This window comes from Tenrec ecaudatus, unplaced genomic scaffold (assembly GCF_050624435.1).
Source record: "Tenrec ecaudatus isolate mTenEca1 unplaced genomic scaffold, mTenEca1.hap1 Scaffold_3849, whole genome shotgun sequence".
NCBI classification, from domain to species: domain Eukaryota; kingdom Metazoa; phylum Chordata; class Mammalia; order Afrosoricida; family Tenrecidae; genus Tenrec; species Tenrec ecaudatus.
This window is the reverse complement of record NW_027459214.1, coordinates 25976-53249: the sequence shown is the minus strand read 5'-3', so window position 1 is coordinate 53249 and position 27274 is coordinate 25976. Positions and strand designations below refer to the sequence as shown.

Genomic DNA, 27274 nt, shown 5'->3' with positions numbered 1-27274 from the left:
GGTCCGCGGGTAACTTACAAGCCTTTTACTAAAATGGAACCCGAGAAAATTAAAAATGACACAGGCAGTTACTCTACTTTTGATCCCTGTTGAATCCGCCTGTAGCATCCCAATATTACAATTTAACCCTATAACGCCGAGCATGACCTTTCCCTAACATTTAATGAAATGTATATAAATGTATATATATTGATAACTATGAAAGTAATGAATCAAAACAAATTTTTTTTTGCCCCAAAATTTAAAAGTGAGTCGTTATAGGGTTAAAAAGAAGGATGGTTCTTATCAGAGGGGCCAATGCCTTAGGATCATAAGTGAAGCGGTGATCCCACTGCACCCAGTAGTGCCCAAACCCTGGACCCCCCTAGGGGAAATTGTGAATGCTTTTACCCCCGTGCCGGTACTTAGAATGAACAAACACACACGCCTGATAATCCTAAGATTTTTACTTACTTCCTGTGATACTCACCTACTTTCAAGGGCACTCCCACCTCACAATCCTAGCCTTGTCTCAGTTAAACTATTCACCCTTTTGTGCGTTTGTTGGTTTTTCCAGAAGTTCTCAAGTTACCAAAGCCCCTAATCCAAGTGTGCCAGCTCCAGGACCACCATCTCCTGGACCACTTCAACCTTATCCATCCTAGCGCTGAATGGACAACCCCTCCCAGCAGAGCAGGAAGGGTGTGGACCCAAAGCCCCACATCGCCCCTTTTTCCAGCAGGAAGTAGCGAGAGATGTCATCGCCCATTACCCCAAAGATTTGGGTCCACATCTCTTCAGGGTGGAAATGTTAGGAAGTTAGCATAGGGCTTGGGGTGTCCATTACACATGCTCAGAGGGCCCAGTTAACGGCCCAGGAAGGAGTGGCACACTGTGCGTGCTCAGAGGTCCAGGTTTCCGGCCAGGAAGGGCAGGTCCACCTGTGTGGGCGCTGCACCTGCATCGACCAACCTAGGCCAAGTATATTCAATTCAGCCACTAGGATCGACCAGGGTTGCCCACCACACCTCCATAACTCTCCTAAACCTCACTTGGGTCACAAACCAGGCTTTGGCGTGAATTCTTTCTCACGCAGAACCAAGGACCGAGGGATATTTGTCCCCAGAGAGATCTGACCAACCCAGGAAAGCTCTTTGGAGGCAGCAGGAGTGTATATGAGTGGCTGGTGGATACTGTTCAGATGCATGGCTTTCTGCTTGGAAGGGTTTTTAGTCTCGGCTGACAGGATCAGAGGAGGTAGTATGTCTGGATCACATAGTATCCATGTCCACAAATGAGCTGCCCATTCCAAAGTCCTGACAGTGCTTTTGGAAAACACTGTGCTTTGGAATGTCACCCCTTGCAGAGGGCAGTGGGAGGGGCTGGGACCCAGGTGTGCTGCCCCTTGCTCCCAGTTGCCGGTTTCTGGATCCTGATTATATCTCTCACAGGATCAGTTAGTGGGCTTGTTGTCTGCCTCAGGCTTTGTTCACCGAGGTCCTCCAGCTAGGTGGTGGTGTGTGTGCATGAGCAGAGGCTTCCTGCCAATCCCCCATGAGTTGAAGAGCTCCCCTGGTGTGGGCTCCGTGAAAGAGGTGCCCCAGACAGTAGGACTACCCAGGAGGGTGGGCCCTGCAGGAACCGGAGGGCCATTCCCCCTGTGGAATGACCTCAGAGCCCCGCCTCTCTCACTGTCCAGCTGCCGGGGCTGTAGACCCTAAGCTTCATGCCTCACATAGGAATAGACACAGGGTGAGGCGACTGCAGCACCTGCTTTTGCTGGGCTAATCCAGCCTGAGATCATCCTAGCATCAGCTCTCTGCCAGGGTCTTTTTTTTCTCTCCTTTTATAGTGGCTCGTACAACAATAACCACAATACGTGCAAACATCACTGATATAAGGCATATTTGTAAATTCATTGCCCTCATTATTCTCAAAATATCTTCTCTCCACCCAAGCGCTTGGCCTCAGCTCCTCATTCCCCCTCCCCGATTCTCACTACCCTCCTCATAAATCCTTCATCATTTACTAATTATTATTTTGTCATAACTTGCACTGTCTGATGTCCCCCTTCACCCCCTTTTCTTTTGAGGTTATGTAGATCCTTGTCATCGGTTCCCTGGTGCCAGCCTAACCTCCCTCCATCCTCCCAGCATCCCCATTCATAACACTGGTCCTAAAGGGCTCATCCTCCTTGAATTCCCTGTGTTTCTAGTTCCTACCTGTCCCAGTGTACATTCTCTGGTCTAGTCAGAACTGTAAGTTATAATTGGGATCTTGAAAATGAGGCGAGAAGAAGCATTGAGGAGCTAGAGGAAGCATTGAGGAGCTAGTTGTGTTTCACCGTTGCTGTCTAGTACCCTGTGTAGGCTTGTATCTTCCCCAAGACCTTACTTAAGGGAATGTCCAGTGTACTGCAAATGCTCTTTGGCTCTCTACCCAGCATTCCCTGCTCATTCGCAATGAGATTTTTTTGTGCTGATGATGCCTGATCCCTTTGATACCTCGTGATCGCACAGGCTGGTATGCTTATTCCATGTGGGCTCTGTTGTTTCTGAGCTACATGGCCGCTTGTTTACCATTCAGGCATTTAAGACCTCAGACGCCATATCTTTTGATAATAGGGCACCATCAGCTTTCTTGACCACATTTGCTTATGCAACCGCTTAGACTTCAGGGAACGTGTCGGGAAGGTGAGCATCATAGAATGCCAGTGTAATAGAACAAGGTATTCTTGAAATGAGAGAGTCCTTGAGTGGAGGCCCAAAGGCCATCTGCTACCTTAATAGGACACCTATAAAGATATGGACATAGGTGTATTTCCCCATGCTCACAGATAAATATATTTACATCTGTGCGTGCCTTTCTTTAGACCTCTATAACTGGCCCGTGCTTCCTAGGTCGCTCTGCTATTCCCTTTCATTTCCCTCTTGTGCCCACTGCCATGCTCAGTCTTCATTTGGGTTTCAGTAAATCCTCTTGGTTCCTTCACCCTTGATCACGCCCTACCAGGATTCCTACATCGCCCTCACCACGGATTTGCATCCACTTGTTGTTCCCTTGTCTCTGGGTTTCTTGACATCACTCCCTTTCCCCCCAACTCCCTCTTTCCCGTGGCCCTCCCCCGAAGCGTTGGTCCCCTTTTTCTCTCCTGCAGATTGTGCATCCAGCATCTCTTTTTAGACATACAGTAGAGGTAATAACATGCACAAACACAAGACAGAGCGAAAGCAAGCACCAAAAAAAAGAAAACAGCCAAAATCCAATGACCATCAAAGAAAACACAACTTCTCAAGAAAGGAAAGCTCGTAGTTAGTTCACGGACTGTTTGTTGGCCCTTAGCAGTGTGTTCCAGTCCAGTCTGTGTGGGCACCAAGTCCTGCCCCCAAAGTCCTCCTTTGGTATTCCCTGGGCACCTTGTTGCTCCACCTCCTTGCTCTTCTGCTGCACCCCCTTAGTGCTATGCCTCGGTGTGGCGGGATCCGTTCCTGCATTGTCTCTCCAGTGTTGTCCCTTCTAGGGCTATGGGTCTTTGAGGGACGTCGTGTCTCATCTTGGGCTGGCCATGTGGTCTTCTGTGTGGACTGTCTTCTCTGAGTGGGAACATCATCCTCAAAGCCTGGTGGGCCAGGATGTGTTCCACTCTCCCCTCCTCCCCCTTTGTCTGCTCCGTATTCTCCATCAGATATGTCCCTCTCCCAGAGCTGCAGATTCAGTGCCATCCTATGAAAAAACATATTTGGGCGTGGGAGGGGGGCCTGGTGGGGGAGGATCTGCTCAGATCTTTCGAGGGTCCAGGAGAGGGTGACTGCTCAGCTGGGCACAGGCATATGGGGCTCTGAGCTCTGGCTCCAGACACTGGTTGGGAATGTGGCTTTGTTGTTAACCAGTTGTGTTCCTGTTGGTCAGTACCTGTGTCTTTTTGAGTGAGTTTTCTCATCTGGAAAGTAAAGGTATTCCAGGGTCTAGTGTCCCATGTCACTAAGTGATCGAGAGGGGTTAACCCGAACCTGATTCAAACCATGTGGACATGTCAGGCGCATTCTAGATCTGGGGTGGCGATTCAGAGTCCAGGACAATGATAATGTCCAAGAGGTGATATAGGTGGCTTTGTATTGAAACGGGAAGCCCACTGTGGAGGTTTTGTCCTTCCACTGATGGCCACTTCAACTCCTGCTAAAAGAGTTTCACTGGCTCAACAGCCGAGCCGGGAGCCAGTGCCATGAAAACCATGTGGCTAACTGGGACATAGGGCAGAGAGACATTTTTTACCTTGATGGCTTGGGAAGCCCCCCAATCTCCATGCAAACCTTCTGGTGTGAATACTTTGGAAGCAATCATAGGCTGACAGTAATTCCAATCTTTCCTTTGACCATGTGTCCGTTCTCTTTTTTGAACCTGAGAAGATGGCCCCTGAGTCCTCCAAGATATTTCCTGGCTGGCCCCCAACTTGGACAGTTAGCACGAGAACCTGGGGGCCAGTGAAACAGAGCCCTGAGACATTCCTTCAGCTTCCTCAAGCGTTATTGTCTCTCACTTGGGTTTTTCTAGGCGAGGACGAGGCCCGTCCTCTCTAGTGGAGGTTTGTCCGTCTCTCCTGGAGTTTTCAATGCAATGTTTTTTCCAATGTCTGTCTCTTCTGTAGTAGGCACCTGGATCCTTCCTTCCTCAGGGCTTGGCGGTGCCACAGGTCAGTCTCTCCATGAGTGGGCCATGATCTCTTTTTCTGAGTCTCTGTTGTGTCTCATGGCAATTCCTAGTATTTTAGCTATTTCTTTGTCTCTGTCGTGGTAGGGTCATCCGTGTTGTGATACACCCAATAAGACACTTCTACCAAATCACGAAGATTGTTCCCTTCAAATGCTTCCCATTTCTTTTTCATGTCTGAGGCGGGCTGAGTAATAAAGGCAATACTTATTTCCCTCTTGTTTTCGGGGGCCTCTGGGTCATTGGGGGTACAAAGAACGCAGGCTTCCATCAGCCACTCTAAAAAGGCAGGCAGGCAGGCAGACAGACATTCGCTTGTAGGCGCCTGAAAATTCTCACTGACCTTAGATAAATGCATAGGTTTCCTAGTTGTCCCGCGGAGGCCCTGCAAGAGAGACTGGTGATACCTGGCTAAGCCCTCGGGGCCTTACTGGGAGTTTGGGTCCCACATTATTCGTGGAGTGGTAAAAAGAGTTTCTCTCCACTGGGGAGTGCCCGCTGGCTGACCATCAGTTCTATTGACTGCTTTCTGGGCCTCTCTCTGGAAGGGCTCCCCTTCCTCTGCTGTGAACAGCACCTGCAGAAGTGGCTGGCACTTGTCTGAGGTGGGCTGCTGCATGTGGAAAAGCTAGTCTAGCAAAGAAATCAGACCTTGTGGTTTCTCAGACAGGGGGGTTTGTTTATTCCAATTATGCAATCCTGGGGAAAAAATTGGGACATAGACCCAAGGAGGGACTCTTGGGGTTTCCCCAGGTGTTTGGGCTGCTTGCCTTAAGCAGAGAATGCTGCTGACCAGTGATCCTTCTTGGGGGGTGGAGAGGACATGCCAGCCCTAGTGCACGTGTTGGGGGGTGACTTTAAAAGAAGTGGTATTTCTCTTCCTTTTGCCCACATGAACTGATAGGCAGGCAGCGGTCAAAATGGGTCTTAAGCCAGCTCTCCCGCTCCTGAGTCGTCCTGCAAAGTGGGATAAAGAGGACGGGGATGGGGAGGGGAGGAGAGGGACGGCCTCCACTTTGGTGGCTTTAGGAATTTGGACCGGTTGTCTTTCCTGGTCATGCCATGTTTCGTGAAATCTTGGAGAAAAGAACCCATTCTGTTGGGGGAGAGAGTAAGTCATTTATATATGCTGGCTTACTAGTGGCCCTATCAAGTCACACATCAATTTTATCTAACCCTAACCCTAACCCTAACCCTAACCCTAACCCTAACCCTAACCCTTACCCTTACCCTTACCCTTACCCTTACCCTTACCCTTACCCTTACCCTTACCCTTCAGAAGACCCCACCAGAAAGCCAGCCTTTGGTGGTGGTGGTGGTGGTGAGCCCTTTTCAGTATATAATGTCTGGCTCTACATTTTGCCAGACCTGTTAGATTGACTAAGTGCCCTTTTGGCATAGTAGTTACAAGTTGAGCTGACATCATAAAGGCCAGTCATTTGATACCACCATCAGCCCTGTGGCAGAAACCTGGTGCTTTCTGCTTCCATGGAGTTAGTCTTGGAGAGTCACAGGGACAGAGCTACCCTGTACCATAGGATCCTGTTCAACAGGGTCCCTCAGTATGAGCTAGTATTGACTTGATGGCCATGAGTTTAGAGGGCAATTTTGGCTTCCTTTTAAAAGGAACCTCATTCAGTGAACTGACTCTTTCTGGTCAATCCTTTCCTCTGACTCTGGTCTGAATGTAGCACCTCACCTGGGGAGTGAAGAGGTCTGAAGCTTGGAGCTGCCTCCCAATGAAAGAAAGTAAACCATGATAGTTCATAAAGGCACTTGTGTAAATTGTAAACCACCAACCTTGGCTTAATTCATTTTTTAATTGGATAGAAATACTCTAATTATGTTGATGACAAATAAACCAAACATATATATGTGGATACACACACACACACACACACAAATACACACACACAAGACAGATGTTTAGGGGCATCTACCCAGCTCTGTCAGAGAGATTTGTCCCAGGTCTGGGCATAGGAGTCAGTCTTCTTGCATTTCAGTGTCTGGCTCTGTACCTGACCTTAAGCCTCATGACCTTGATCATATTGCTTAACATCTCTGAGCCCTTTTGGCAACACCGTGTATCAGGGCTGAGAAGGGGCACTGAGTAAGCCCTGACACATGGTGGTGGAGGGACTCAGCCAAAATAAAGCATACAAGGGTAATGACAATGGCATTCTCTCCAGTGTGGGCCTCAGAGCAGCTCTGGTTCTAGAAAATCCCACAGAAATAATTTTACCAACCTGGGCCTTCAGCCCTCACACCAAACTTAACACGTTTCTAATCCACACAATGTTTACAGCTTTGGGTTTTCATCCCTCTCCTTCTTCCAAGAGACCAAGGAGAATGGAGTGTTTGAGCAATATCCAGGCCACATGACCATCTTTCTCAGTTCTTAACTCACCTTTTCCTCTCTCAAGCACAACTTTAATGTTTCCATGAGTGTCCGTGGCTATGATAAAGAATACATGTTATGGGAGGTAATCAGGGCCTGCGTCTTCCATAAACCATTGCCAAAGACTCTTTACAGATAGGTAATGGTAGGCCCATATGTTTTACTTACCTATTGCTGCATAGTGACTTTCAATCCCACTCAGTGTATTATTTGCTCATAATTTTGTAATTTGAGGAAGGTTTGGCTGGGGCAGCACATCTCCACTCCACGTGGCATTGGCCAAACCAGCTCAAGCAGCGAGACCTGGCAAGATGGGTTTGCTTTGGGTCATAGGTCTAGGGCCTGGGTTCTTGCTGTTGCATTGGCTCCCCAATTTCCCTCCATGTGATCGTATCATGTGCTTGCCTTTAGCTTCCTCACAGCAGGGTGATTTTCAAGATAGATTTTTTTGTCAGGATAGTTGGGCTGTAGGCCCAGTGACAAAATCCCTTAAAGGGATTAAATTGAATGCATAATTTAATACGTGACTGCCAAATATCCCCCAGAGCACACAAGTTGAAACCACAAGACTTCTCCCTAAGAGAGGTTCCTTGTAGCTTTTGATTGTCTTCTAAGTCCCTTTTCCTTTTCCACAATAATGTCTGGGTTGCTTTATCAATCATCTTCTTTCTTTTTATGTAGCACTATCTCTGGCTCTTTAGTCCAAGCCAATGCAGTTCCTTCCCAAAGTTACTGGGTTTCCCTTGCACTGGATTACATGATGCATTCAATTTTATGAAAGCCATGTCCCCACATCTCTTTGAAATGGGTCCCTCTCTGTTTTATGTTGCAATTCAGCCTATTTAGGCTGTAGCACAGCCTTCTGGAGACTCTTAGAAAAACTTTTGTGTACATGAGACTGTCTACAAGGCACTGGATTACATTCTTTTGTGATCTTAGTACAGGGCATGAAAGCTATCTTCTTGATCTGATCCAACGCAGAAGCCCTGCTCATGCCATTCCTATTATGGGACATTATTTTTTGGCAAGAAAGACTTGGGGTTGAAAAATAGGTTTTATTAGCCAGATAGGCAGGAATGAGATGTCCATTGACGCATGCCCAGGAGAACCAAGCATAGAACAAAAGCCTAGGTTTTCCCGCTGGTGGGTACGGATGGGCGTTAAACCTGGATCAGCCCACCTGGGCCAGGTGATTGCAATTCAGCCAATGGGATCGACCTGGGGTCATTCACCATGCCTCCCCCCGGGAATCCTTGAAAAGGCAGGAGCGAGGGGGAGAAAGGAAAAACTGGGGACAGGAACTGGGGAGAGAACTTGAGAAAGAACATGAGACAGGTCTTTTTTTGGAGGAAAACTTAGGAGAGAGATCTTTGCATGACCTCGAGCAGTCTCTGCCAGGCTGCATGGTGGGGAGCAATCCTAGGGGTGGCGCGTAAAACCTGAAACTTCTTTTAACTTTCATTAAACTCACTTGGATCACGAGCCAGGCTTTGGCGTGAATTCTTTCTCATGCAGAGCCAAGAACTGAGATGTAACTCTAGCCCGGAGAGAGATCTTACAGTTCATATTTAAGTCCAGCAAGTCCCTGCTCCTTCATAGTTCATATTTTCTGCTAAAAAAAGCACACAACTAAACCCCAAACAGAAGTAACTTCTTTAGCTTTTCTTTACCCTTCTGTAGGTTATAATTATTTGTCTGTTGCCTCCATTGTTAATGACGCTGAGAGTTCAGATTCTAGATAAAGCAGAAGAATGTCACTGCCACCCAAAATAGTTGCTCTTAGTGTTAGTTGGTGCCCAATCAATCCCTGCCCATCCACTCACTTGCTGCCATTGAGTCAATTCTGACTCATGGCAGCAGAGTATACTTGCCCTGGTAGGTTTCTGAGACTATACATCTGTACAGTAGAAAGCTTCAGCTTTCTCTCTCAGAGCAGCTGGTAGTATTGAACTGCTGACCTTATGGCTAGCAGGACAATATGTTACCAGGGATCCTTTTCAAGACTGTGCCCTTTCAGAAACAGATCACCAGGCCTGCTTTCCTAGGAACCTGTGGGTGGGTTTGAAGCATCAACCTTTTGGTTAATATGCAAGTGCTTAACAAATGGGCTTTATCGTGGTTTGGAAAACCTAAGTAACTGGTCTTTTGCCTAAAGAGTCACTTTCAATGGCCCTGGCTTGTTTCATGGGAGGGCCAGTTCAGGGGCTCCCGGACAGATGGTGGGGTAGGATCCTTATTTAGTAGGGCCATATTGGGTGGGGCGGCAGGGAAGTGTGTGTGTGCTGTATGCGTGTGTAATCTGCATCTTTAACAAATGCCCCCCCCCTACTCAAATGAGAAACACTGGCGCCAATTGTCCCCTGCCTCTCTTGCTGCTGCCTTTTTTGGGATTTTTCTGGCTTTTAGCAGCCCTGGAGGCCCCTCCTATCTAGGCAGGAAAAGGAGCCAATAAATAAGTTCACACTAAGGTGTTAGAGAGTGATAACAGCTAATCCCTTCCAAGGGCAATTGCTCTCAGAAAGAAAGAAAAAAAAGAGAGAGAGAGAGAGCTCAGGGGGTTGGGGGGAGCAATTTAACTCCAATGAAGAGTGTCTCCTGGAAGAGTCCTACACTTTGTCGCTGCAATGGGAGTCATATATGAACATGTGTGTGTGTGAAACCCCTCGCATCAGTCTCTTCTTCTGCTTTTGTGTAAATTGGACTTTAAACACATTCTCTAGGAAGTATTTGAATGCCTCTGTTTATGGAAGCTTCTTGACAGGAGGGGGATTTTTGTCTCTTTTGTTCAGTGAGAGAGCCCCAAGGTCTGGCATTTAATAAGTAAGTAGCAAGCTGGTTGAATGAATGAGTGAATGAGTGAGTGAGGTAAAGAAGCCTTCAGCAGCCTTCCAGGTCGAGACTGGCCCCCTCAGAAGCCTGGCTCTTGTCTAAAGTGAGGTACACCTCTCCCCCTTCCCATTTCATGCTTCCCCGTGGTCTGCCTGGGATTGAGCTGAAAAATGATTTTTCATGCATGTCATCCTAATTATATCATTATCCCTCACAGCAAAGCTCTCTGACCACCCTGAAAACCTGTATTTAATGTGAGGAAAGGTGATTTAATGGAGTGGAGAGCGCAGCATAAAACAGACAACCCTTTCAGAATAGCAGAGCAGGCTGTCCCTCCAAGGGGAAAGGGACAAAAAGGGAAAAGAAAAATGGCGAGGGAGGGGGGGCAACTCTCACTCTCCTAATAGGCTGAAATAAGAAGTCATTTTGGTCAACTTCATCAGAAGACAAACCTGAAAGGGGCCCCTTGCCCTCCCCGCCAGCGCATAACTGACTTACCATGCATTTTACCGTGGAGCTGATTATGCGCTGAGTTGTGGCAGAAGGGGAGAGTTTATTGACATATGGTCTCCCTTCACACCTTTTGTTACAGCCAGACATCAGGGACTGAGCTGCAGGATATTAAAGGATTTGGAAGCGTTATCAAGGAATGGTACATATTTATCAAAACCAGGGTGATATTACAAAGCTGGGTTGCTGCTACACCTGGGTGTGTTATGTGATTAAAAATAATGACAATACATCCTCTTGATGGATTTTGCACCTGGGTGAATACTGAGCAGGTCTGCTGGACCACCCTTGGTCAAGAATTCACAGCTAACAACCCCTTTGGTCTCAGAAGAAAATTGTGGCTGCTAGCTCACACTTGGAATCCAGGTAGGGCAATGTTTAAGCACTTCACTGTTAACCGAAAGAGCAACACTTGGAATTCACCAGCTATCCCGAGTGAGAAAGATGTGACCATGTGCTGCCACAAAGATTACAGCCTTGGAAACCTTCCGGGAGGTTCTTTCCTGGCCTACAGGTTTGCTCGAGTCAGAATTGACTTGACTTCCATGGCATTGAGCTGTTTTGAGTTTTGAATGGCTGAATTGGAGACTTCAGGATTGCAGGAAGATTTGAGAACAGCCTGAAATATGCAGGCGACCAGCCTTGCTTGCTGCAAGGGAAGAGGAGTTGAAGCACTTACTGATGAAGTTCAAAGATGATAGTCTTCAGTATGGATTACAACTCGAGGTTAAAAGAACAAGAATCCTCACCACTGAACCAATAAGCAACATGATAAACAGAGAAAAGATTTAAATGATGAAGCATTTCATCTTACTTGGACCCATCCACAACCAACGCTCATAGAAATATCTGTAAAGAAATCACTGGATAAATTGCTTTCAGTGAATTTGCTGCAAAAGGCCTTTTAAACATTTTTTTTGAACCAAGGTGACTTTGTCACCTTAAAAACTCAGGAGTATCCTATCCCAAGGCATGATTATTTTCATGTGGAAGCTGGAAAATGCAAAAGGAAGTCCCATGAGAAGAATTGATGCATTTGAAATATGGTCCTGGTAAGGAATATTGAATACACCAAGGAACTTCTAGGAGAACAAACAAATCCATGTTGAAAGAACTACAGCCAGATTGATTCTTAGAAGCGAGGATGGTGACATTTGGCTTCATGTACTTTGGGTGTTATCAGGAGGGACCAGTCCCTGGAGTTGGACAGCATGCTTGGTCAAGACAAAAGGAGGACAAACCTCCACAAGATGAGTTGACACAATGGCTCAAATGTAGGAATGGCTGTGAGAAATGCGCAGGGCAGCGTGTTGTTTTGTTCTGCTGTACATAGAGTGGCCATGAATTGGAACCAAATTGACAGCACCTGGTTACGCAATGGACTAATGGCAAGATCAACCATTCAAAACCACCAGCCACTCCTCAAGAGAAAGATGAGGCTTTTTTACTCCTGTAAAGAGTCACAGTGTCAGAAAGTCACAGGGGGAATTCTACCCTGTCATATAGGGTCACTGTGAATCGGCATCGACTCTACGGTCGTGAACGGCAACAACAACAACAACAACAAACACACTAATGGTGGCTGGGTACATGTGCAGACACCCATCCACTCGCACTGGAGCTAAGTTAGTGGTTTCAGCAGGAAGCTTACCTCGGTGGTTTCCAGAACTCCCCTGGGCTGAACCAATTTACACCAGGTCTTTCAAATATTCCTGGTACCCCGGGCATCTCTCATTTCCCAGAGTTGGTTGCATGACTTAAGGCCTGATGATCATGGGGCCACATGAAGGACGCCTATGTGCTCCAACCACTGCCTTCCTAGAGAGTGCTGTGGACAATTGCCTTCAAGTCAGCCAGCTGACTCATGCGGACTCCATGCGCTACAGAACTCAATGCCCACTGGTCCTACCCCATTCCTTCAATGGGTTGTAGATTTGACCCCTTGTCAGCTGGGGGGTTTTCAGTGGCTGATGGCTTGAAGGAGTTCACCAGGCCTTTCCTCCTAGTCTGTCTGTAGGCAGAAAACATCGCTAAAATCTGTTCAGCATCATAGCAATATGCCAGCCTCCACTAGCAGTTAGGTGGTAGCTGTAACAGGAGGCGCACTGGCCAAGAATCAAACCCAAATTTCCTGCATGGCTAGTGAGAATTCTGCCATGGAACCACCATTTCCTCTCTCCTGGTTTCTAGTGTTTATGTATATAAGATTTCAGTACCTTCTAACAAGCAGTAAGTAAGACTGCACCACGGGTCACCTCTATTTAGCTCTCCCCCAAATTTTTCCACATGAATTATAAAGTGTGTGACAGTTGTAATATGTTTCTCTTTTTAAAAATTGCTGGGTGAACTTAAAACAGCACAAGGAAGTGCCAGCAGAGCAAAATGATACCCACCTGCTTATTTATCTTAAGAGAAGAAAAGTCGTGAATGCATTCACTCAGGTGAAAATATCATTCATGGAAAGAAGTGCCTAATGGTCACCAGGACCCATGGTTAATCCAGGCGTGGTCATCTGATTCCAATCGATCAGACCTAGCTATAAATCACTTATATGTCTGGGTAATTAAAAGCAAATATAAATTTTCAAAAAAAATAAGGTTGCATGGGATAGAAAGAGAATACATAACAACATCAGACATAAATATGCCTCAAGACAAACTCATTGTGCACATCCAGAATACATAATGGCTCTTGCTAAGATGCGTTTCCCACTAGACCCTACCCCAAGCCAGTAAAAGCCAGAAACTCTACAGGAAACTGTGGATTGTACTACTCTGAAATGGGAGCTGTGTCTCTAGACCGAATTTGGGGCTGTTCGTGCTGAGGACTCACCAATACCTGCTGCAGTGACAACAGTCCAGGTGAGAATAAGGAAATCTGGATGACAGCCAGGATATAGGAGCACTGAGACCTCAAATTGCTTCTAGGCGAGCATGGCCTAATGGGCTTCCATTTCTGCACCTCTGGCAGGAGGAGTTTGTTCTGGAAAGTAATGGTTTCTAAGGAAGTATTTCTTAAACTTTCACATGCATGCACTTACCCAGGTTCCTGGAAATCGGGCTGGGGGGCAGATTCTGATTTTGTGGGTTCAGGGTGGGGTCTAGGATCCAGCAGTTCTAGAGGCCCTGGTACTCTTGGGCTGTTAACCACAAGGACAGTAGTCCTAAACCACCAGCCACTCCTTGGGAGAAATATGAGGCTGTAGACTCCGGGCAAGAGTGACAGTCTGGGAAACCCACAAGGGCAGTTCTGCCCTGTCCTGTAGGGTCTATATGAGTCAGCATCAACTCGATGGCATTAGCATGGGAGAAGCTAATGCTGATGTTGCTGTTTCCTTGACCTATCATACTTTGAGTGGCAAAGTCCCAAGGGCCTTCCCGGATGTGATGGCCAAAAACAGTACTGTTCACCCTTGGTCATACTTTGGAATCCCTTAGGAGCTTTCAAGCCTCCCATTGGCCTGGCCCCATCCCAGACCAATGAAGCAAGGCTTAGTAGAAGCAGGATTCAGGTCACAGTCAGTGAGAAAGCCCCCTTGGCAATGCCAACGTACAGCCAGTGCAGAGTCGAACTGGTCGACGACTCCACATGGTTCCATATACTTTGGTGAAGCCAGCTGTTTGGGCAAGGTTTTCAGAGTTACCACCCATGTAGACTTGTTGGTGATAGTGCATTAAATAGAGCACATGCAGTGCATTGCATGAGTGGCCTATGTCATGCAACCACATCAGGGGGATGTTGAGCCAATTTCTCTGGGAAACCAAGGGTGTTGGCTCCATCCTGAACGTTGGCAGGGTAATGGACTGACACAGAGGAAACTCATTCTCTTTGTGGCGGTGCACTAATGGGTTCTTCACAGAAGGCCAAGTCCATGGCTTCGGATGCAGATGCTCACAGGGCTGAGGGAGCAGGTCAAATCCTAAGTCCGAGGTGGGTGTTTGCATATTTACATGCCCTCACTGCCATCAAGTCCATTCCAACTCACAGGCCCATGGGACTGAGTAAAATGGCCCCCGTGGGTTTCTGAGACTGTGATTCTTTAGAGGAGTAGAAAATCTCCTCTTTCTCCAGAGGAGCGGTTGGTCATTCAAACTGCTGACCTTGAGATTAACAGTCCAACTCCTGACCACTCTTGCCGCTGTCAGAATTCTATTTATATACACAAGTGTATATATATATATATATATATATTTATATATATATATATATATATATCCTTTCCCAAAAGAACTCCACATTTTCAAATCATTCTTGACACTCATGGCCTTTTTTCCTTTATAGCCATGCCTTTGGTTGAAACACAGATATAAGAGAAATATTTATCTACTTATAGGAGTACAAAAGGAGCTTTGGTGGCATAGTGTTTGCATGTTGGGCTGCTAACACCAAAGTCAGCACTTTGAAACCACCAGCCACTCCGTGGGAAGAAGAGTCTGTCTACTCCTATAAAGAGTTACAGTCTCAGAAACTCACAGGGACAGATCTACTCTGCCTCACAGGGTCACTATGAGTCAGCATCACCTCCCTGGCAGTGAGGTAGATTTTGGTTTCATAGAGATACAAGTCAGTCCTGAGCTGCTAAAGACAAGGTTGGCAGTTTGAACCCACCAGCTGCAGAGAAAGAGGAGGCTTTCTATTCCCATAAGGAGCTACACTTTCTGAAATACCCACAGGGGAAATTTTAACCTCTCCTGTAGGATCAATATGAGTCAGAATCGACTTATCGGTGGTGAGCAAGTGGAGGGGACCCTAAACAGGTTCCGGTGGACCTTAAGAGTTCTACTCATTGTGCATGCTCTGTAAAATGTAAGCCAAGATTTTACTTTTGCAAACATTATTTTTTCTAAACACGTCTAACTGTGAAACTATACTCGCATGCGGGTCTTTGAACCTGGTCAGTGGTCTGGGGAAGTGAAGGGCCCTGACATCCTTTGTTGTTGTTAGTGCTGTCCAGTCATTCTGACATCACAGGGACCTTCTTTGCAACACAAGGCAGCACTTCCCGGTCCTTTGCCAGCCTCAGGAGTAGTATGTTGGAGCCCATGGTTTCAGCTACCGTGTCCTCCAGTTCACCAAGGAGTTTCCTCTTTGTGCTGCTTACTAAACCCGTTTCTGAGGAGTCCATTCCAACTCACGGTGACGCCTTGTGGGTCAGCACCACGGGACCCCACAGAGCTTTCAAAGGCTGGTCGTTCAGAAGTCAATCAGCAGGCCTTTCTCCTGAGGGGCCTTGGATTTGAACCGCAAACCTTTTAATCAGCAGTGGTTGAGCGCGCTAACTGTTCACATTACCCGGGGACACCCAACCCTTCTTACCCTCATCGCTTCATAGGTGATCCATCTCCAATCCAAGAGGGCAGAGAAGATAGATAATACAGCCTGAGCTGCATATGTCAGGTCCAAACTTTTCAGTGTCATGGAACAAATAGCCAAAAACCTTGATGAAATGGCTGGGAAACCTCAGTCCAAATCATTCCAAAGAAATGAGTAGCGGTGCACTCTTGGGAACTTGTGCTGTGACAGCAGCCACCAGGAAGACCCGGGTAGTCCAGAGCCTTGCCATCCTAAATATGGTCACAGACTAGCAACATCAGGAGCTTGTTAGAAGTGCAAATTCTCAAGCCCTACACAAGGTCCACTGAACCAGCGTGTGCAATTTACCAAGACCACCAATGGATCGGGGTACCTGTGAAAACCAAACCAAACCCATACTCACTGCTGTCCAGTCGAGTCAGACTCAGAGCAGCCCTATGGGCCAGGGTAGAGCTACCACTGTGCATTCCCAAGACTGTAATTCTTTAAAGGAGCAGACAGCTTGTTGTTCTCCTTCAGAATGCCTGCTAATTTAGAACTGCTAGTTTGGTGGTTAGCAGCCCACTGCCTAACCGCTAGGCCACCAGGGCTCCTTTTGTGCTTGTGAGAGGTCAAGCAAATACCATTAGTAACTAGAGAAGAACCTGGAAGAAGAGCAGGGTCGGAACTGTGAGTCAATTTGGTCATTAGCACATTTCTGTGTTCACTTATTCTGTTCCTTCCCTTGTATATTCAGTCAACAATTCTTCTTTGAACATCACCTCTGAGCCAGGATCTGTGATATGCTAATTAAGTTGGTTTCTGAAAGGGGTCTGCCTAAGTGACTCCTGCTTCCTGGCTTTTCCTGCTTCCAGATCCCCTCTCTTTACTTCCTTCCACATTAGAAGCACATCCTTACATGTGCAGCTGATCCCTAGTTCAGGACCGGAAGTTACGTGTTGGCATGCATGCTCATAGCTCGCTCAGTGGGAGTGCAAAAAGTCAATTCCTTCAAGAGCCTAGCACAGTCTGTAAGGTTGGGATGGTGTTAAAAGTGGTGGGTTTGGTGTTAGTTCCCGTTGAGCCCATTCTGCACAGGATGCCTTCATGTGACAGAGTAGAAATGTCCCTATTGGGTTTCCTAGTCTGTCATCGTTACCAAAGGAGCCCCGGGGGGTACTTTAAGGGAAGTGTTGGACTGTCAACTGCAAAGTCAGGGGTTCACACCTACCAGCTGCTCCGCAGGAGACAGATGAGGCCCTCTGCTCCCATGAAGATTTACAGCCTCAGAATCCCATGATTGGGTCGCTATGAGCCAGGGTTGGTTCCATGACAGACCCAAAGCCCACTTTCTATCGAGTTGATTCCAACTCATGGTGATCTTATATACTGTTGTTGCTGTCGGGTGCCATTGAGTGGTTTCTGATCCAAAGTGACCCTATGCACAACAGAACCAAACACTTCCAGGTCCTGCACCATCATCACATTTGTTCTCTGCCTGAGTCCATTGATGCAGCCACGGTGTCAATCCAGCTCATTGAGGGCCTTCCTCTTTTGTGCTGCCCCTCCACTTTACCAAGCAGGATGTCCTTCTCCAGGCAATATGTCCAACATATTTGGGAGGCAAAATCTTGCCATATATGCTGTCAAGGGCACTCTGGCCTGACTTCTTCCAAGTCAGATTAGGTTGTTCGTTTAGTAGTCCATGGCAGGGTAGAATTTTCCCTATAGGTTTCTGAGATATTATGTCTCTATAGGAATAGATAGCTTCATCTTTCTCCCACAGTAAAGCTGGTGGGTTAGAACTGTTGACTTTGCATTTAGTAGCTCTGTGAGTAGCCCGCTATGTCACCAGAGGTCCTTTGCGTTTGATGGCAGTGGGGTGGAATGTTTACAATGGCAAGACCTTTTTCTCATGTGTTGCTACTGACCGCGGTCTAAAGCCCAAGTGCTTAGCCATTGGGCCACCAGGATTCTTCGTGGTAAGGATGTGTTCCTGCCAAAGTTCATGAACACTACAAAGCAGTGGGGTTTTGGAACTGCTTGGTAGTTTACCTTAGGGACTGAGGCATCCATTACGCATGGTCAGCAGTCTGAGCCTTTGTCCCATGAACGAGTGGTACACTGCGCATGCTCAAAGGCTCAGGTTCCCAGCCAGGAAGGGGAGGTACACCTGGCTGTGTTCTGCACCTGAATTGGCCCAACAAGGCCAGGTGAATTCAGTTCAGCCAATGAGTTCAACCAGGGTCACCAGCACGCCCCACCTCTGGGAGTGATTTAAAAGGCAGGAGCACAGATCAAACCTCGTGACTTTCAGGGAAGCTTCTAAGGAGATGCACATTTCTGAAGAGCCCTGCAGGTGCCTTTATAAACCTGAAACTTCTTCTAATTCTCATAAAACTCACTTGGATCACAAACTAGGCTTGGAGGTGAATGCTTTCTCGTGTGTAGCCAATGAGCAAGGTATATCTCTATCCTGAGAGATCTCACAGAACCATTGATTGCCCTGGCATGTTTTGGAGTCCTGATGGTGTCATGGTTATGCTTTGTGCAACAGTTTAAAACCACTAGCCACTCCACAAGGGAGAGATGGGGCTTTCTATTCCTATAAAGAGATACATCCTCAGTAACTCACAGGGGAATTCTACCCTGTCCTATAGGGTTGTTATGAGTCAGCATTGACTCAATGGCAGTGAGTGAGTGCCCTGGCAAGTAAGCCTTGGGTATCTACATTGACTCTCAGTTTCTGGTTAGCTTTTCACCACTTCACCCCATGAACTTGAACTGCAGTGGATGAGGGTTGGGAGCTCTGGCTCTGGGGCTACTTGCTTGAATTTTCACATCATGGCCCTGCCCGTGATGGGACCTTTGACAGTTGGGCAAATGAGCTCAAGCCTGAGTTTCCTTTTCTGCAGCATAGGCTGAGGAAGGAGATGTCTTCTTTCTTGTGTGCTAACTGACTTTTACCAGTTAGTATGAATTAGATCTTTCCACGAGGAAGATCAGGGAGAAGGGGGAAGGATGAAGCAACTTGGATAGAGGTGAAGGCAGCGTGAGGGGTCAGAGAGAGTTGAAAGGACCACCATGTCACCTTTGACTACTCTTAGTGAGGCTGGCTTGGAGTGCAGGAAACGGGGAGAGTGAGGACACGGGCTAAAGGCAGTGCTCATTCATTACTTCCGGGCAGAGTTCAGCCTTTGGCATGTTTGTTGGATGCTGGCGCTGTTTTCATCCAATGAAACTTCAAACTTCTGTCCTCTCATTAACCCTTTGTATCTCCTTTGTTCATGATTTAGAACTTCTATTCTCGGGTTCTCATTAGAGCCCCAGGAAATCAGAAGTCACAAGTCACTTCTGTTTACAGAGAGGCCCCCAGCATGCAAAGGCAGGAGGGTGTGTTAACAGCACACAAGTCCAGTGGCTGGTCACGCCCATGCAGTACATTCTCCATCCCTTAGCTCAACAAAAGGAAAATCACCAAAGAAAAAAAAATTTCTTTTTCATGGATATTTACTTTTTCAGTTCCCTCCCCCACCCATAATCTGTGTGAATTACAATAGAACACGCACACACACACATACACACAATTTTCTGCCAGAATGTGTTACTCCAGTACATTCTACTCTCCTCCCTCACTGCCGCCTACCCTTTTTTCTCCTATCTACTCTCTTCCCATGACACCCAATGGACAGGTAGGGGAATTCAAATTAGACCACAGTCTCAAACGTAGTTTAAAGCTCACTCACGCACTGCTATTGTGCCAGTTCTGACTCATAGTTACAGGATACAACTGTCCTTGTGGATTTCTGAAACAACAATTATTTGTGGGAGTTGAAAGCTGCCCTTCCTACAGGAATGCAGCAGGTGCGTTTGAACTGCCAACCCTGCAGTTAACAGGCCAATGTGAAGGGATTTTGCCACTTTGCCACCAAGGATCCTAGCATGAGGAGAACATTTATTAAATCTTCCATGGTACACAGGCAAGGGGGAGACCTGAACTACAGCTCTCGGGATTCTTGGTGCCTCGCTGTGGACAGTTCCAGCCGCATCGGATCCAGGCTTCCCAAGATTTGCAGAGCCACCAGCATAGTCTTTGCTCCTCTCCAGGATTCACAATTGCTTCCTGATTGCTCAGGTATGTAGGAGTTTAGAGGTTCTCTAATGCAATCATCCCATTTTGCAAAGAAGATGCTGATGCCCAGACCGGGGAGAAGATTATCTGAGGCCACTGAGAAGGACACCATCACCTCAAGTCCTTCTGAACCCCCACAAGTTTCTGCCAACAGCACTGAGCTCTGGGTTACCTACTCAGTCTTTTGAAGCCTTAGCCAGCTGATGCAGCTGCCAGTTGGATTGATCAGGGTATGTGACCCAGAGCTCCTTAGAACGCGCCCCCCCTAAATGCAAATTTACTGCCATAGAGTTGATACTGACTCATAATGACCCTATAAGACAGGGTAGAACTTCCCCTGTAGGTTTCTGAGACTAACTTTCAGCCTTTCTCCTGAGAAGTGGCTGGTTGTGTGGTGGTTTAGATCTTGCAGTTAGCAGCCTTTTAGCATGAGAGGTAGGGTCACATTTCTGTTCTGATTATGCTCCATTTTCTGAGATGCCAGTGCCGAGGCTCCCCCCCTGCAGGTAGCAGTGAGATTTTTCTCACTAAACTGCGCTGGATGGGAAACTTGGGGCAAGTAGTGCATCACAGCCAAGGAAGATCTCATTGATAGTGCAGTACTTGAATAAGGCAGGAAGACACAGGAGTGGCCATGTGGCGGTGGGGAAAGTGTTCCAGGTAGGAGACAGTCAGTGCAAAAGGCCTTGTGATTGGGTTCTCCAAGCTTCTTCCTGGAACAGCAAGGAGACCAATGTGAGTGGGGCATGACACTCTGTGTAGTGAGGAAAGATGATCACTGTGTGGGCCTCCTGTATGATTGAGAAGCCAAGGGGAATTTTTAAACCCTAAGCCAGATCAATGCTCAAGGAAGCATCAGTCAAGACATCAAATGACACGTTGCATTGGCTAAATGTGCTACACCAGATCTTTTAAAAAGACTGAAGATCAAGGATGTTATTTTGAGGACACTGCCTGATCTTGTGCCAAATCTCGCCTTGGTTGTTAGGTTGGAGTCCATTGTTGCAGCCATGGTGTCAGCCCATCTCCTTGATGGTCAGTCTCTTTTCTTGTGGACCTTCAGTTTTACCAAGCATGATGTCCCTTTCCATGGACTGGTCTTTCCTGATAAAATGTAGTAGCTACCAGGTTGGATGTCATGCCTTTAGAACAGTGGTTCTCAACCTTCCTAATGTTGTGACACTTTCATATAGTTCCTCATATGTGGTGCTCCCCCCAACTATAAAATTATTTTTGTTGCTACTTCATAACTATAATATTGCTACTGTGATGAATCGGATGACCCCTGTGAAAGCATTGTTCGACCCCCCTCCCCATGGGGGTCGCGACCCACAGGTTGAGAATCACTGCTCTGGAACATTTTCATCATAGAAGAGAGTTCGGTTGCACAGCTCTGAGTTAGAGGGTGAGACGCGTTATTTGACATTCATTTGCTGATGTGTTTGCGAACCCAGTGGAAACACCCGGGAATGAGCATCTTCTTTAGCCATATTCCTGGATCATTCAAATGCCATCTCCCCTGTGAATGCCTCACTCCATCCTTGGCTTTCCATACTTGGCATATGAAAATGGGATAATATTTCAATACTTAGCATTATATATAACCCAGTATTTGGTAGTCTGCCTCAAACAGATGCGAGTCTCTCTCTTTTTCTACTAATATTTAATTTTGATATGTGAAAACATACAAAGCAAAATCTGTTCCATTTCAACCCTTTCTGGACACAATGTTCATTGACATTGGTCACACTCTTCATATTGAATTAACATTCTTGTTCTTTCTATTCTAGGTGTTTCTTTTTACTTAATCTCTCTGCCACAACCCTCTCACATATATTTTGACTTATCTGTAGCCCATTTAGTTTTGTGCTGATTTTTTAAAGACTGCAATACTCAAGGATGCAATCCTTTAAGAGCTAAATTGTTATTTAGTTTAAAGATGACTTCAGGGGACAGTTTCAATTCAAGGTTTGAAGAGTAACTCAGGGTTATAGTCTCTGGGACTCTTCCAGTTAAGTAAGTCTAGATAATTAAAGAATTTTAAATTATGTTCCACAAGGTTCTCTCTTTCTACCAGCATCCTTAGGAATCATGGTGCTATGGTGCCTGCTAACCTCAAAGTCAATAGTTGAAACCACCAGCCACTCTGCAGGGGAAAGAAAAGGCTTTCTGTTTCCTTAAAGAATAGCAAGCGAGGAAACCACAGGGGTGTTCTATGCTGAGTCAAAATTGACTCCATGGCAGTGAGTTTATGTTGTTATCGAAAAAAGAACACATTTTAATGGGGGCTCTGACAGATAATATAACAATCCATAAATCAATTAGATCAAGCGAGTTTGTACATATGCTGCCACCATCATTTTCTAAACACTATCATTCTACTTGACCCCTTTGATATCAGCTCCTGTTTTTTCCCTCTCTCCTCAACCCTCACACCCGTACTAAATTATATATAAATTAATATCTTTATACACACTGTCTTCTGTGTCCCTCTACCCATATTAATGTTATTCGGCCCCTAGGCTGTGTGTGTGTGTGTTCTAAATCCATCATTGTTATAAGTTCCCTTTTCCTCCCCTTCCCTACACAGCCACCCTGTGCCCTCATGGTATCTGAGTCAGTTAGAGTTGACCAGAGAAGCACATTCATAAACACTCATGTGTCCTAAAAAAGCTTTATATAGAAGAATAATTGTATATTAAGAAAACATCCCAGCCCAGTCCAGACCACGTCCATAAGTACGAAATTAACCCCTATATCCAATAACAGTGTGTAAATTTTTTTCAGACTTATGCAACACATGCAATGACACCAAGTGCTGGAAGATCACAGGGCAGTCGGTGGAATGTCTTATGGACCCAGTGGAGGTGGAAAGTGGCATGGCTCTCCACATGACTCCCCCCCGTTCAAGGCTCTCGCTGCCGTCAATGTAGATCCATGTATCTTGTCAGCAGGAATATCAAGTCATGGGTGTCTCTTGCCCCCAGGAAAGAATACATAAGTTGCCAGAATCCTCAAGAGAAGGCCATGCCCACATTGAGACCTCACTGGCTATGGCCTGAGTGACAGTCTGGACTCCACCCCTATGCAAGATGATGGGAGATTAAAAAGCTACCACTGTATCGCTACTCCCATTGCTGTTCCTGAGGATTTTATCTGTCCTGGATTCCGTGCGTGGTTGCTATATTTTTTTAATGATTTTTCTTTCAGCATCTATCTGTGGTGTCCCTGATCTGAATGCCCTGATGCAGTATCTGTGAGTCTCCTGTGAGCAGGGACTGTGTTCTCTACATCTGGGTCTTCTTAAAACTTTGCAAAATGTTGTCATTTGAATAACACTCAATAAGTATTTATTGAAGGAATGGCATTGCAGGTGACAGTCAGTACCTATTCTCCCATCAGTTTTATGGTTTGCAGTCTTTTTCCTCTCAGACATATAGCTGAATCATTACAATGTGAGGGTCTGAGCCTGGTTATATTATTGGGACATGTAGTCAAAAGACAAAACATGTTTGCCTAAAGCACCTTTTGAGTATGATGTTTCAATAAAATGAATTGGACAGATACTGGCAGCAGACATGTTTCAGCCGCTCACAAGGTATGTGGCTTTGGGTAGTGTACCCTAAGCTCTGAATTCAAGGTAAGTAGTTTCAATGGTCAATTGCATGTGAGAGCTGGACAGTGAGTAAGGAAAACTGAAGAAAAATCAATGCATGTGAATGATGTGCAAACAATACCGAAAGTCGTCTGGGATGTCAGAAGAACAAGCAAATCCCTCTTGGAGAAAGCACGGCCAGAATGCCCCTTAGAAGTGAGGATGGCAAGTCTTCATCTCACATCCATTGGACATGCTATCAGGAGAGACTGGTTCTTAAGAAAGGACATAATGCTTGTTAAAGGACAGGGGCAGCAAGAGGGAAGAAGACCCTTGATAAGATGGATGTCCACAGTGGCTACAGCAATGGACTCAACATGGACCAACGACTGTGGTGATGACACAAGAGCAGGCAGGGTGTCATTCCGTTGTACAGTTCCGGTCTCTGGTACAAAGGAAAATAACTTGCCCTATCCTGTGGAGTCGAGGCTATTGTGCCTGCTCTGTATTTTGTCCTAAGGTCTTGCAGTGTTGTTCTTTATACAGTGTTGTTGTTATTAGCTGCTTTTCGGTCCATTTTGACTCATAGCGACTCCCATACATTTCAGAGTAGAACTGTTCCATAGGGTTTTTAAGGTTGTGACCTTTTGGAAGCAGATATTCAGGCCTACCTTCCTTAGGCACCTCTTGGATTCTGGGTGGGATTTAACTGCCGACCTCCTGGGTGCTAGTCAAACACTACCCAGGGAGTCCTCCCACTGAATCGTGTGAGTGTATTCCCACCTAGGGTGCTCCTCTTCCAGTACTTGTTTGGACGGTATTCTCTTTTGATCCATAGGGTTCCATGGACTCATTTTCAGTAGTACATCATCAGGTCTTTCTTCCCAGTGTGTCCTAGCTTGGATGCTCTGGTGAAGCGTGTCCAGAGTGGCTTGCTCTGGTTATAATCGTAGCTGGTGACACCGCTTACAGCACTCAAAGCTATAGACAAATGACAACATGATGACAAACTGACAGATGGGTGGCAGCCTAGGGAAGGAATGATCAACACAACACAACCTGAGTGGAAATCGAGCTATGGAGTCTCTGAGAGTCCAGGCTCTTCGTCCTGGCACAGCCTGGGGCAGGGCCTGGAGCCAGGAACTGTGGCTGCTGGTGTGAGGACCCCCAGCTTCCCCACTTGGCATTCCCTCCCCAAACAGCGGGCAGCCTGTGGGAATTGTTTTTCCCCTTGCACATGACGGCACTGACGAGCATAACGCAACCCTGCTGGTGGTTAATGACTGGTGACATTTTGAGGCTGTTGCCCACCTTTGGTTGAGGGAATTTGCCAATGCTCGGAAGTTGTTGAGCTCTCACGAAATGCAACCCCTGCAAGCAAGCACTGAGTCAAGTGCACGAGGTGTGGGGCACTTTGACATCCCCGTGTGACCGTGAAAAGCAGGCTGTGGAGCAGTGGTGGCTGCTGAGGCTCCTTTCTCCTGGCAATACTGGTGTGCTGAAATGGCGGGCTGATTTGCCATGGAAAGCAGGGTTTCATGGGAACTTGAGGATTAAGAATCCACATGCCTGCAATCAATATTGTATGTTCATCGTATAATTTACTTTGAAAGGGAGACGACACAGTTCTCCGAATTTTTGGGTGAAGTAAACCACTTTTCCAAAGGAGTAAGTGGATTTCTGTGTTTATAAATCATGCCCACCACTTGGGAGTGCAGAGGAGGATATGGGAGGATGGTAAAGAAGAGCAGCAGGAGAGGACCTGAAGACCTCATGTTTCCTCAGGGTCAGGGGCCAGGCGAAACCAAAGTCCCTGGAACACCACTGTCACTCTGGAATGGTATTAGCACAGCTTGTTATTTGCATACTGTACTGAGTTCATTCTGACTGGCAGCGCCCCTATAGGGAAGAATAAACATGCCCCAATGAGTCTCTGAGACTATAATTCTTTACTCAAATAGAAAGCCTCATCTTTTTTCCATGGAGGAACTGGTGGATTCAGAACTGCTGACCTGGTGGTTAGCAGGCCAACACGGAACCTACTATACCACCAGGACATTCCTGTTTAGCCTAGAGACTTTCAAATGGATAGAACAAGACCCATCCCAACCCTGTTCACAGCTATTAACCCCCCTTTCTGTGAAGTCCCCACTACGTTCTGTGAAGTTCACCACTTTCTGTGTGTGTGTGTGTGTGTGTGTGTGTGTGTGTGTCTGTGTGTGTGAGAGAGAGCTATAAAAACAGGAACTTTGATCTCTTTTTAGAACTCTTGCAATTCCAGGGCTTGCTCAACAAAGCACGAATCCCCAGTGTCTTCAACCTGACTTGTCCCATGTGGAAATACACATTGGGTTTCCAGACACACTGAGCTAATGAGTGAGTGGACACTATTGTGCTATCTAAACAAACCCTGTGTGACAGGGCTGCACCTGCCTTACTTAATTGAATAACCAGAACCGTTTTCTAAAATAGGTAATATCAACTTAATCTCCCTGCCATCGAGTCACTGCTGATGCATAGCGACCTTGTAGGACAGGGGAGAATTGCCCCCATGGGTTTCTGAGCCTGTAACTCTTGACAGGAGTAGAAAGCCTCATCTTTCCCTCACTGAGTGCTGCTGTTTTCGAACTGCTGAGTTTAAGGTTAGGGACACAATTTGTAACCCACTACACCACCAGGAGATGCTTGTGTCAACTTTCTATATACAAAAATGAAATGTTGCCAGGTCCGATGCCATCTGCATGGTCACTGCTGTATGTGAGTCCAAAGTTGTGGGCCAATACATCTCAAGGAGAATCGCCTGCATATCCAATGACACATCCCCGCACCAAACCCGATTTCCTTTTCTACTGATCAGCCATGCTTAATGACTTGGCCAAAGTGAGCAAGCATAAATCCTCCCAGCCTCCCTTGCCAGGCACAGTGTGGTTTCTGAGAGCAGTGTTTCTTCTACAATGGGAGTGCTCATGCTTTTGCCACACTCGGCAGATTCTATGAATATTTTGACTTTTTTTTTAAACTTATTTCATCATAGAGCATGTTTCCCTTTTCCCTTTGTATGAGATGACAAAATTTCACTCACTTCCTAGTCATCCAAGGAAAGAGTAAACTTCCCTGCCCTGCCAGCGAAGGGCTTGGCCAATAGAATAAAAGTGGAAGGAGTTGTGTGCCACTCTCGATCAGAGGTTTTAAGAGAATTGGTCTTTTTGTTGCTTACCTATCCTTCAAGAGGAAGGAAACCTGGTAATATAGTTGTTATGCGTTGTCTCTTAACCTGATGAGTCACACACATGCAAGTCTTTCAATTTCAAAACCTGATTGTTCCCCTGCAAAAAGCTGACAGAGATAAGCAACAACTGCTTGTAGGCTGGAAAGATTGCCCGAACATAGTGTACTTTGGGGATTTTTACTGCCAGGAGAAATACAGGCGATATGGCAGGTGACGGTCCTAGTATCTCTCAGCTGCCAATCAGAGGCAGGTTCTGAGCCTTCAGTCAGGGCCACTGGAGGAAGTGGCTCATGGTGATGCTGCCATAGTCCATCCCAGATCAAGCCCTCTGAGGTGCTGGGTTACAGAGCTTTGGATTGGCACTCAGTGAGGGCTGCTTCAAAGCTCCTTCCTTTCTTAAACTTGCTCCTGCAACCACATTCTTTCTGAAGGTCCTTGGCAGTAAGCCGAAATCCCAACCAATTTGCTAAGTCAGGACAAGATGCAAAATTGATGGTACCGAGAGACATTAAACCACCTACAACCTTTTAGACCATGTCAACAGATCATCTGTAACCTCAACTGCAGAAACATTTCACTAAATCCTCTGTTTCTCCACAAAGA

The 27274-nt window shown here is 46.5% G+C and overlaps 1 long non-coding RNA gene across 1 annotated transcript in view; it reads left to right on the top strand.

The window, feature by feature from the left end:
- Positions 1 to 25281, top strand: part of LOC142436538 (uncharacterized) — a 43475-nt gene extending 18194 nt beyond the window's left edge. Inside the window, exons 3-4 of the long non-coding RNA XR_012781998.1 lie at positions 19696 to 19850; positions 22635 to 25281. This is a non-coding gene — a long non-coding RNA (uncharacterized LOC142436538). The remainder of the gene's footprint in view (positions 1 to 19695; positions 19851 to 22634) is intronic.
- Positions 25282 to 27274: the final 1993 nt, after the last annotated feature.